Consider the following 12,099-nt stretch of genomic DNA (forward strand, 5'->3'; position numbering starts at 1 on the left):
GGTTTTTGTGTGGGTTCTGAGGGTCAAACTCAGGTCCTTATGTTGCATGGCAAGTATAGAGACTGAGCTGTCTTCCAGGCCTCTCAGCTCACTTTCTCTTCCATTATCTTAGATCATCATGAAGCACCCCCTTGAGGTGCAAGGGGTGTCCTTACAGCTAGGGCACTGAGGTCCAGGGAGGAGAAGCCCCTTGTCCAGGTCATACCACAAATCAAGTGGTATCAAACCAGCATTCCTCCGACCCCAGCCTGCAGGAAGGGCTTCATTCATCACCTTCAAACTGGATTGTCCTTAAGTCATTAAGGACAACTCACTAATCTCCAGTGCCAAACAGACAGAAACTGCCATGCTGATCCCATAGCTGTTTGTATTTATAAGTCCGTTTGTGTATGTTGACAGTCCAGGAGGCATGCATTCTTCCTTTTCTTCCCTCTACTTGGATAATTGGATATATAATTTTAAAATGGTTTTTTTATCTTGAAATCATTTCAGACTTACAAAAGTTGCAAAACAGTACTGAGAATGTTCAAGTGTCCTGCATGAAGCTTCTGTAAACGTTCGCTCTTACACAACTACCATGTGCTTTTGTAGAATCAGGAAGTTAGAGGCTGGAGAGGTGGCTCAGTGGTTGAGAGCCCTTGTTCTTGCAGAGGACCCTGGGTTCAGATGCCAGCACCCACATGGCAGCTCACAACTATCTCTAACTCTGACTCCAGGAGATCTGACGCCCTCTTCTGGCCTCCAACATTACTGCCTGTATGTGGTGTGTGTGTGTGTGTGTGTGTGTGTGTGTGTGTGTGTGTATACATGCATGCACGACTCTGTGTGTATGTGTGTTCAGGTACACACTCATACACATGAAATCTTCTTTTAAAAAATTAGGAAACTGGCCGGGCGTTGGTGGTGCCTGCCTTTAATCCCAGCACTCGGGAGGCAGAGGCAGGCGGATCTCTGTGAGTTCGAGGCCAGCCTGGGCTACCAAATGAGCTCCAGGAAAGGCGCAAAGCTACACAGAGAAACCCTGTCTCGAAAAAAAAAAAATTAGGAAACTAATAGTGTTTACAAACTATTCATTAATCCCCGACCACATTCAAATTTTGTCAATGTTTTGTCATCTCCTGGATTAATATCTGGTCCGGGATCACAGATTACATTTAGACATTTTAATTGTCATTCTATTGTGTTTCTTCGGTGCTGGAGACTGAACGCAGGGTCTCACAGATGCTAAATGCATGCTATACTACTGAGTTAACACCCTCAGCATTTGTTTGTGTTTTAGATAGGGTCTCTCTGGGTAGCCCGAGCCAGCCTCAAACTTGAGAACCTCCCACCTCAGCCTCCCAAATACTGGGATTACAAGGTATGCACCACCAAACCTGCCCCTGCCACACATTTACTTACTTATTGTGTGTGTCACACCTTTGGAGGTCAGAGGACAGCCTGTTAGTCAATGGAGGTCAGAGGACAGCCTGCCAAAGTCAATTTTCTCCCTTGACCTTGTGGGTCCTGGGCTTGAACTCAGGTCATCAGTGTAGGCAGAGTTTTCCTGACCCACAGCTGCTCTCAAATAAACACACTGAGACTTAATATTAATTACAATGCTCTGTCAATAGCTCAGGCTTGTTACTAACTAGCTCTTACAACTTAACCCACTTCTATTAATCTATGTGCTTCCCTGAGGCTTGTGGCTTTTACATCTAACCCTTTTGTGTGTCTGACTCATTCTCCTTGTGGCTGGCGACTCCTCTGACTCCGCCCTTCCTCATCCCAGCATTCTCAGCTTGGCTTTCCCACCTAACTTTATCCTGTTCAGCTATCGGCCAGTCAGCTTGTTTATTAAACCAATCGTAGCGACATATATTCCCACAGTGTACAGAAGGATTACTCCACAGCACATCATACTTGATGGCGAACACTTCCACCCTCTGAGCTATCTGGCTAGACCCCTATCTCCTCTCTCTTCACTTTTTCTTTTTAGATTTAAAATTTTTATTTTATGTGTATGATTTGCATGCTTGTGTGTATGCACACCACATCTGTACCTGGTGCCCCAGGAGGCCAGAAGAGGCATCAGATTCCCTGAAACTGGAGTTACAGAGGTCATGATCCACGCTGTGGATACTGGGAACTGAACCCAGATCCTCTACAAGAGAAACAAAGCACCCTTCACTGCTGCGCCATCTCTCAGCCTCTCGCCTCATCTTTAATAGTCCCGTGAGAAGTGGAACGGCTGCATTGGTAAGGATGCTTCATAGCTGCACGCCCAGGATGGACCACTTGCTCTTGTGTCTGCTGAGCACTGTACAGTGGGTAAGGCTGAGGAACGGAATTTTCAGCTTTATCCAGTTTTTCTTTTGTGTTGTTTTTATGTGTTTGAGACAGGGTTTCTCTGTGAAACAGTCCTGGCTGTCCTGGAACTCACTCTGTAGACCAGGCTGGCCTCGAACTCACAGAGATCTGCCTGCCTCCGACTTCCTGAGTGCTGAGATTAAAGGCCTGCACCACCTGTTTTAACTTTCAAAGCGTGCAGGTGCATCAAAGAATGTGGCATTCTGGCAAAGGTTAAATGATGGACAGTATAAAGATCAGTAGTCACTGGGGCTCAGGGTGAGGAGGAAGGATCAGTAGATGGCGTCCAGAGTACTGTTGGGATGAGGAAGCTGTTCTTTCTGGTAATAGTGGATACATGACATTGAACCCACGAGACATACAGCACTGTCAGCCCTGATGCAAGCTATGGACTTTAGTTAGTAATGTTTAGTACAGGCTGGTGATGTGGCTTGGTTGGTAGAATGCTGGCTTACCATTCACAAAATATTTGGTGCCATCTCTGACTTGAACCAGGTGTGGTGGTGGCTCAGCAACATAGTGAGTTTGAAGCCAGATTGAGCTACATGAGACTCTATCTGAAAAAAATAAAAAAGGCAGGCAGGCAGTGGTTATTATGAATTATTGCACGGAGGTTGGGGGTGAGGGGGGAGGCAAGGGTATCCCGCGCATGCATGGAAACAGGCTGGGCTGATGTAGCGACTGGCTGGGCAGATGCACCACCATGTGGGCATGGTGGTGGCAGTGGTGGCCAGTAATTCACAACCCAGAGGCTGCATCCACGTGGAGAGTTTATTATAATAGAGAGATGAAGAGAAAGATAGGGGTGAGAGAGAGAGAGAGAGAGAGAGAGAGAGAGAGAGAGAGGAAGAGGAGGAGTTTTTCCTCATAATGAGGCTTTTACATCAGAATGCAAGGCAAGCACCAAGGGGGTGGGATTTCAAATGGGTGGGATTTCAAGGGTCTGATCAGAATATTAACAGTGGTGGTGCATGCCTTTAATCCTAGCATTCAGGAGGCAGAAGCAGGTAGATTTCAGAGTTAGAGCTAACTTGGTCTACAGAGTGAGTTCTGGACAGCTAGGGCTACACAGAGAAATCTTGTCTCAAAAAACAAAACAAAACAAAAAAACCCCAAGCAAGCAAACAAATAAATAAAACGAAGGAAGGAAGAAACAAAGAAAGAAAGAGAGGAGCATCAGGCTGGGCGGCGGTGGCGCACACCTTCAATCCCAGCACTCAGAAGGCAGAGCCAGGCGGATCTCTGTGAGTTCGAGATCAGCCTGGTCTGCAGAGCGAGATCCAGGACAGGCACCAAAACTACACAGAGAAACCCTGTCTTGAAAAAAAAAAAAAAAAAAAAAAAAAAAAAGCTTTATAATTTTGGTTTTATATTCAGTCCTTTAAACTATTGTATTAAATTTTTCTATATAAGAATTCAATGTTTAGACTTAGACTTCTGAATATGGCTATTTCATTTTCTCACTACTGTTTTATGAAAAAATATTTCATTACATAATATAAAATATCTACAAAATATTCCCAATGACTGTCAATAAATATGGATTTATTAATATCTTAGTTTCTTTTCCTGTTGTTGTGATAAAAATACCTGGACAAAATTGATTTAAGGGAGAAATGGTTTATTGAGCTCATAGCTCCATATTAAAATTCATCACAGCTGGGCAGTGGTGGCGCACGCCTTTAATCCCAGCACTAGGGAGGCAGAGCCAGGTGGATCTCTGTGAGTTCGAGGCCAGCCTGTTCTACAGAGAGAGATCCAGGACAGGCACCAAAACTATACTGAGAGACCCTGTCTTGAAAAACAACAACAACAACAAAAAAAAAAAAAAAAAAAAAAAAAAAAAACGGAAAAAAAAAAAAAAGGAATGCTTGCTGCTCTTCCAGGGGACCAGAATTCAGCTCCCAGCGCCTACGTCCCACGTCCTGTCACTCACAGCCCCCTGTGGCTGTCCCTCGGGGTCCGAAGTCTCTGGTCTTTGAGAGTCTCTGCACTCATGTGCATGTACCCACACACAGACTCATAATTAAAAATAATACAAATCTTTAAAAATAACGAAAAGAAAAAGAGGCTTTAAACCCAGCCACTTGGGACAGGTAGGAGGTCACACACCTACAGTCTCAGCTCCTTGGGAAGCCCAGGCCAGGGCTTGCCTGAGCTCAGGTGCTGCAGTTTGGATCTGTGTGGGCCCCTCCTTCCTCTCCCTGCTCTCTTCCGCACACCTTCTGGGTAACGCTCTGTCCCACCGCAGGCCAGCAGCAACTGGAACAAGAGCTACGGACCGAAACCGTGAGCTGAGATCTTTTCTCCTGATGTATGTGCTTTGTCAGTGATAAAGGTGACCAGAAGAACAGGAGTTCAAGTCCAACCTGGGCAACATAGTAAGACCCTGTCTCATAAAAAAAACCAAACCAGAAACTGTGCTTGGTGAAGCACAGGTACGGGTCCCAGCTACTCTGGAGGCTGTGGTAGAGGATCTCTGAAGGCCTGGGGTTTCAAAGAGACCCATCTCACAGCAACCACCTATTTTATTTGGGAAAGATATTTCACACTACACAGAATGAGATGACAGATCTGGATGAAGTTTATTAAATGACTTTTGCGTATTTTTTTCTTGAGACAAAAATTCTTAAAGTCTCTATCCTGTAGTGGGTGGGGGCAAAGAATGATCAGATTTCTTCTGCCTTGGGAAGGTGGGATGGGGTATCTGAGACACCCACAGAGGAGCTGAAAGTGGGGGCACAGGGACAGATGGGGCAGGAAGGACAGACGGAAGGACAGACGGAGCTAAGGGTGCCTGAGGTCTGTGCAGGGCCACAGGGGTGGGGAGACAGGTTCATCCGGGAGTCCATCATGTGTCTGGAACGCAGGATCGGAGAGGAGAGGAAAGACATGAGAACCACAGGAGGCATGCTGGGAATCCATTTCCTCTTCCGTAACTGAAAACTTGGCAGGGCACGGGAGAGCACACCTGTAATCCCAGCACCTGAGAGGCAGAGCAAGCTGGAGGGTCAGGAATTTCAGGCCAATTTAGACCCCGACTCAAAAAAGCCCCACGCACTTGGGATGTATCTCGCTGGCAGAACACAAGGGCCTGGGCTCGATTCCCAAAGCCACAAAATAAACTTAAAAAACTTACAAAAACCAAGTGGGATGGGAGCTTGAGCGGACCTGCCACCCCAGGAGTCCTTCTCGGGGAGCAGCACTTCACAGACTGAGCCACCCCACCATCACCCCCAGCCCCAGGACCGGACGGCTGATACTGCCTGCTCCGCAAGAGACACAGAAGCCGAAATCAAGACTCTCAGTTTTTCCGAAAAGAGCTTTGTGGCTGTGAACCGGCAAGAGGCAGGGAGGCAAGCTAGAATGACCTCTCCGATCTGCAGTTACGTGGCCTGGGGCAAGGGGAGGCAGGAAGTCGGCTGTCTGGAAAGGGGAAACCGAGGCCCTGCCCAGGTGGAACTTGGGGATGATTCTGCAGCCATCTCTGTCTGTAGTTCACTCGGTGAAATCCGGTGTCCCCTCCTCTTTGTGTCAGGCTGGGGTCCAACAGGCTGTTAAACTCATGTGGTCTTTGGATTCTGTGCCTATGACCAGGAAACACAGCTGGCAGGGAGGAAATTGTCCTTTTGTGACTTTTCTCTCCCTCCTGGGGAACAAATGCTAATCTGCCTCAGACTGCTGGTCACCTTCTAACTGTGACTTTTCTTGTTTTAAAAATATGTATTTAGCTTGGTGGCGGCGGCGGTGGTGGCGGCGGCGGCGCAGGCGCAGGCGCACGCCTTTAATCCTAGCTCTTGGGAGGCAGGGGCAGGTGGATCTCTGAGTTCCAGGACAGCCTGGGCTACACAAAGAAACCCTGTCTCACTTCACTCCTCAAAAGTATTTAAATCTTTTTCTGGCTGGGTTTGCACCTCAGAGGTAAAGTGCTTGCCTAGCATGTGCAAAGGCCCTGGGTTCTAGCAACGTGGGGGGGGGGAAGTCTAATGTATACGCATATAATACAAATTCATTACAACACGAATACAGTAAAAAATACACATGTATTTTTAAAATACATGCAAGCACAAAATGCAATCTATTCAAGTATATGCTATATGTTTACATACTTACAGTTGGGTATCTTTTTCCCGGGGGTCTCAAGATAGGTAATTTATGGAAGGTGGGGACAATCCTGGGGGTCATATCATATATTGAAGAACATCTATATAACTCCTTGAACTGGGGTGAAGGCATGGTATCACTGAAGTTGCTTTTTAAATGTTTTTCCTCTGCAATTTTTCAGTAAATAGTGAAAATTCATATATAAAATTTTAGTTTTTAGCCTTTATGTGTATGGGTGTTTTGCCTGGATGTATGTTTACCATGTACATGCATTGCCCACAAAGGCCAGAAGAGGGCATTGGATCCCCTGGAATGGAGTTAAGGTTGTGCACTGTCCCTTGGGTGCTGGGAATCAAACCCTGGTCCTTTGGAAGAGCAGACAGTGTTCTTAACAGCTGAGCCATCTGTCCAGGCCAAGAGCCCTATTTTAGAATTTCAGAAACTGGCCTTATTTGCTGTGGGATGGTCTGTATGTCAAATTGCTCTGATTGGTCAATAAATAAAACACTGATTGGCCAGTGGCCAGGCAGGTAGTAGGTGGGACAAGGAGAGAGGAGAATTCTGGGAGCGGAAGGCTGAGTCAGAGAGACACTGCCAGCTGCTGCCATGACCAGCAGCATGTGAAGATGCCGGTAAGCCACCAGCCACGTGGCAAGGTATAGATGTATGAAAATGGATTAATTTAAGCTATAAGAACAGTTAGCAAGAAGCCTGCCACGGCCATACAGTTTATAAGTATTATAAGCATCTGAGTGATTATTTTATACATGGATTGTGGGACTGCGGGGCTTGGTGGAGGCTGGAGAGAAGCCCTTCAGTAACACTTATTTCTACAATATTATTTCACATTTATTGTTCCAGCTGTTTTCTCCAGCAATGGCAAAATCAGACTAGTCTGGGGATGGCATGGAGGCTGGAGGGGGTGGGGCAGCCAGTGAGGGGGCCACTGTGGTAGTCTGGGCAGGAAATGCCAAGTCCTGACCTGTGGCAGGAAGTCTGGAGGGTGGTCGGCAGATCTCTGAGAGTCTGGGCATGTGGTAGGTGTGGGAATGTGCTCCTTAGACCCCTGCTCTTCAAGGAAGGCCTCAGCCTGGCAATGTAGAGTGCGGGGTGGGGGGGTGGGGGGGTGCATGGCTTCCCACTGTTGGCCCCTTCAGAGTCTGCCTCTACTACAGGAGAGCAGCCCACAACCATGCTGCCCATACCAGCAGGCAGCAGGAAGACCCAGCCATTTCAGTCCAGAGGCATCCCTAGCTCCAAAGCTCCCTGTCTGGTGGCCTGGGCCTGCTCCAGAGTCCAGCATCTCCTCCTGCCCCGTCCATCTTCCTTTCAAATCTCAGGCACCGAATTTCACCTAAGCATTGGCTTCACTCTGAGCCTTGCAGTCTGGTCTGGGTGGGAGTTTCAGAGGCTCCGTGATGCCTGAGGGGAGAGGTGGGGCAGGTTTGACAGGCTTTTTGAGAAATGACAGTAGTTTTGGCCGGAGGAGTCTGAGGCTCCAGTAGAAGGCTAGCCTCCACGACAGGCCTGAAAAAACATTACATGCCAGTGCCCAAACCAGTCAGGACTGGAAATGGCAGCTTGCAGCTGCTACCCAGTGTAAGAGCAGGTAGGAAAAGTTGTTAGGGGGAGTGGACTCATGCAGGGAGGATTTGGAAAGGAAGCACGGGGCAGCCCGGCGGTCCCTTCGTTTTCTGGCTGTGTGACGACGGCTCACAGCAGCTCCATGTGTGGGTGGGGAAATTGAGGCACAGAGAAACTGTGAGGCCTGCCTGGGGCTCTAGGTGCAACCAGTTAAAATGCCAAACCCCACCTTCATGGCTTGGTGCTCACAAGAGGTGTCAAACCACTTAGTCAGAGGAAGTACTGTGGCTTCGGGCTTGACAGAGGTCATGTCGGCACACCAGCCACACCGTTTGGTGCCTGTCCTGGATCTCGCTCTGTAGCCCAGGCTGGCCTCGAACTCACAGAGATCCGCCTGGCTCTGCCTCCCAAGTCCTGGGATTAAAGGTGTGTGCTGCTGCCAGGCCTTCAATATTCTTTAAGAAGTATTACATTTTATTTTCTCTCTCTCTCTCTCTCTCTCTCTCTCTCTCTCTCTCTCTCTCTCTGTGTGTGTGTGTGTGTCTGTGTCTTCATGTGCTCTAACCATGGTCCGTGTGTGTGGAACTCAGAGGACACTTTACAGGAACTGGCTCCCTCCTTTTCACCATGTAGATTCTGGGACTCGAACTCAGGTCCAGGTTTAACAGCAAGCTCTTTATTTACTGAGCCATCTCATTGGCCTTTAACACTTATTTTTGTGTGGGGTTTAAGTGTGGATATGCAAGTGTGGGCTACGGCGAATTATGCAGAGGTCTGAGGACAGCCTGCTGCAGTTTGGTTCTCTTCTTCCATGGGGGCTCCAGGGATTGAACTCGGGTTGTAAGGCTTGGCTGCAAGCGCCTTAATCCACTGAGTCATCTCATTGCCCCTTAGTGGCATTCTTTTTTTTTTTTAATTGATTTATTTATTTTACATCCCAACCGAATTCTCCCTTCCCTCTTCTCCTCCCATTCTACCTCCCTACCTCCCCTCTGCCCCCACCCCCACCTCAACCCACTCACTCCTCTTTCAGTTCAGAAAGGGGCAGGCCTCCCATAGGTATTATCAAAGCATGACATTATCAAGTTGCAGTAAGACCTCCCCTTGTATTAGGGCTGGGCAAGGCAATCGAGGTATGAGGAGTAGGTTCCCAAGAGCCAGCCAAAGCACGAGGAAAGCCTCTGCTCCCACTGTTGGGAGTCCCACAAGAAGACCAAGCTACGCAACTGTCACATATATGTAGAGGGCCTAGGTCGGTCCCATGCAGGCTCCCTAGTTGTTGGTTCAGACTCTGTGAGTTCCTGTGAGCTAAGTTAGTTGTTTCTGTGGGTTTCTTGTGATGCCCTTGACCCCTCTGGCTCCTACAATCCTTCCTCCCTCTCTTCAGCAGGATTCCCTGAGCTCAGCCTTATGTCTGGCTGTGGGTCTCTGCATCTGTTTCTATCAGTTACTGGATGAAGCCTCTCTGATGACAATTGGGATAATCACCAATCTGATCACAGGAGGGGGCCAGTTCAGGCTACGTACGTACCCACTATTGCTAGGAGTGTTAGCGGGGTCATCCTCGTAGATCTGTGGGAGTTTCCCTCGCATCCGGTTTCTCTACCTGACCCCCAAATGCCCCCTCCCCCACTTTCCAGTCATCTCTTTCTCTTCCTGTCCCCTTCTTAACCGGATCCTCCAAGTTCTCATCCTCACCTGCTCCCTGTCCACCCGGGAGATCTCTTCTATTTCCCCTTTCTAGAGAGATCCATGTGTCTGTCCCCCCTTGGGCCCCTCCTTGTTACCTAGTCTCTCTGGGTCTGTGGATTGATGGATATTTTTTTTTTTTTTTTTTTTTTTTTTTCGGACAGGGTTTCTCTGTGTAGCTTTCGCTTTCTGGAACTCACTTGGTAGCCAGGTGGCCTCGAACTCACAGAGTCCGCTCTCTGCTGAGTGCTGGATTAAGCGTGCCACCGCCGCTTTTTTTTTTTTTTTTTTTTTTTTTTTTTTTTATTTTATTTATTTATTTTTTTTATTATGTATATAGCATATATGAAGCTGCAAAGAGGCACTAATCTCATTACAGATGGTTGTGAGCACCATGTGTTGCTGGGAATTGAACTCAGGACTCTGGAAGAGCTCAGTGCTCTTAACCCTGAGCCATCTCTCAGCCGGATTGATGGATATTACTTTACAGCTATTATCACTTGTGAGTGAGTACATACTGTGTTTCTCTTTCTGGGTCTGGGTTACCTCACTCAGGATGATTTTTCTCTAGTTCCATCCATTCTCCTGATGTCATTGTTTTTAACAGCTGAGTAATACTCCATTGTGTAAATTACCACTTTATTCATTCTTTGGTTGACCTTAGTGTTGAGGAATACTAGTTTAAGATGTGTTGCATTCTTTTATGCTGTGGAACATTTGTTTAACGATGCAAAGATGTGTTGCATTCTTTTATGTTGCATTTGTTTCTCTCTGTAAAGCTGTGTTACTGTGCCTGTCTCAAACACCGGATTGGTCTAATAAAGAGCTGAACGGCCAATAGCATGGCAGGAAAGGGGGATAGGCGGGGCTGCCGGGCAGAGAAAATGGATAGGAGGTGAAATCTAGTGAAGAGCGAGGAGGAGAGGAGGACACCAGGGGCCAACCACCCAGCCACACAGCCAGCCATAGAGTAAGAAGGAAAAAAAGACATATAGAATAAAGAAAGATAAAAAGCTCAGAGGCAAAAAGTAGTTAAAGAGAGATGGGATAATTTAAGTTAGAAAAGCTGGCTAGAAACAAGCCAAGCTAAGGCCAGGCATTTGTAAGTAAGAATAAGTCTCTGTGGTGGCCAGCCCCCAAAGAGTAAAGAAAAAACTAACAAAAACCAACTACACCTTAGTGGTGTTCTTAGTAAGTGGCTCTCTTATAAAGGTGTTTGGGATTATCAGTCTGTTACAGTGTTATTTCCAGCTGGACATCGTAATGTAATCTCCCTGAAGCTTTAGCTATGATTAGTGAGTCTGGACACAGTTCATACAGTATCAAGTTGAATAGGCCTACTGTGCACCACGAGTGAATTCACTGAGGCAGCTCAAGCAGGTGTGGTGTAGGTAGTGTGGGGGTGCACTCTGTGGTTGCTCCTACAACAGGGTGGTGGGCTCTACTGAGTGATGGGGATCTCCCAAGGCTGCTCCAGCGGTGGGTGACCAAGGACACGTTTCCACTGAATTAGCTACTGGTTTGGGGACAGATACTTCACAAGGAGAGGCAGGGGTAAGGATCAGCTCCACCTCCGAGACATTTTTATTAGTGGTAATCAGACAAAGGGTGGGGTCCTCAGCTCCCACAGGCAATGCACACCTGGGATGGGGGGGGATGGGGAGTGGGGGGAGGTGGGGGAGGACTGGAGCTCTTCTCCTGCCAATTTCTTCATTTGTTGTGGCCACCAGAGATCCAATTGATGGGTCACAGCTGGAGCTGTGATGCATGCATAAAAAGGAGGCAAGGCATGTATGGCCAAGGAGGGGGTTTCTCTCCAGACCTTCTTAGGCTGTAGACTTTGGAGGCGGGGTTACAGGCCAGAGCGGCATTCCAGCACATCTCTGTAGGTGGGGAGTGATGTTTTAAAACTAAGTTCTTTCTCTGCACCGCTGGCTGCAGCATGGGTGCCCTGGTGAGAGGCGCTTGGAGATAAGTTCCTGGTCTTGGAACCCGCGCAAAACCACAGGTGATTAGTCATGTCCCCAGTCTCAGAATCCCCTGGTTCTTATGGACGGCACCCTCTACTCCGCTCCCCCACACCGCCAGCTCCCCACCACACAGCGTTCTCAGCGTGTGCTGATTACAACTCCAAGGCAGCCCTGGTTTGTGAGGCAGCCATCTACTAAGCTGTGGAGAGTTTGTAGGGTCCCACAGATGAGAAAGTGCATGTATTTCTGACTTCCAATGCAGTCCAAATTGAGATAGTATGTTCCCTCTCAAGATGGCTCCTAGCTACAGCACCCTGTGGGTGGGTCACGAGGAGTGGAGTGAATTTCAGGTCACCTGCCGTCATTCACCTCAGTACACAGCTGTAAACCTGTTGCTTTGAAG

Source organism: Peromyscus leucopus, chromosome 7 (assembly GCF_004664715.2).
Source record: "Peromyscus leucopus breed LL Stock chromosome 7, UCI_PerLeu_2.1, whole genome shotgun sequence".
NCBI classification, from domain to species: Eukaryota; Metazoa; Chordata; class Mammalia; order Rodentia; family Cricetidae; genus Peromyscus; species Peromyscus leucopus.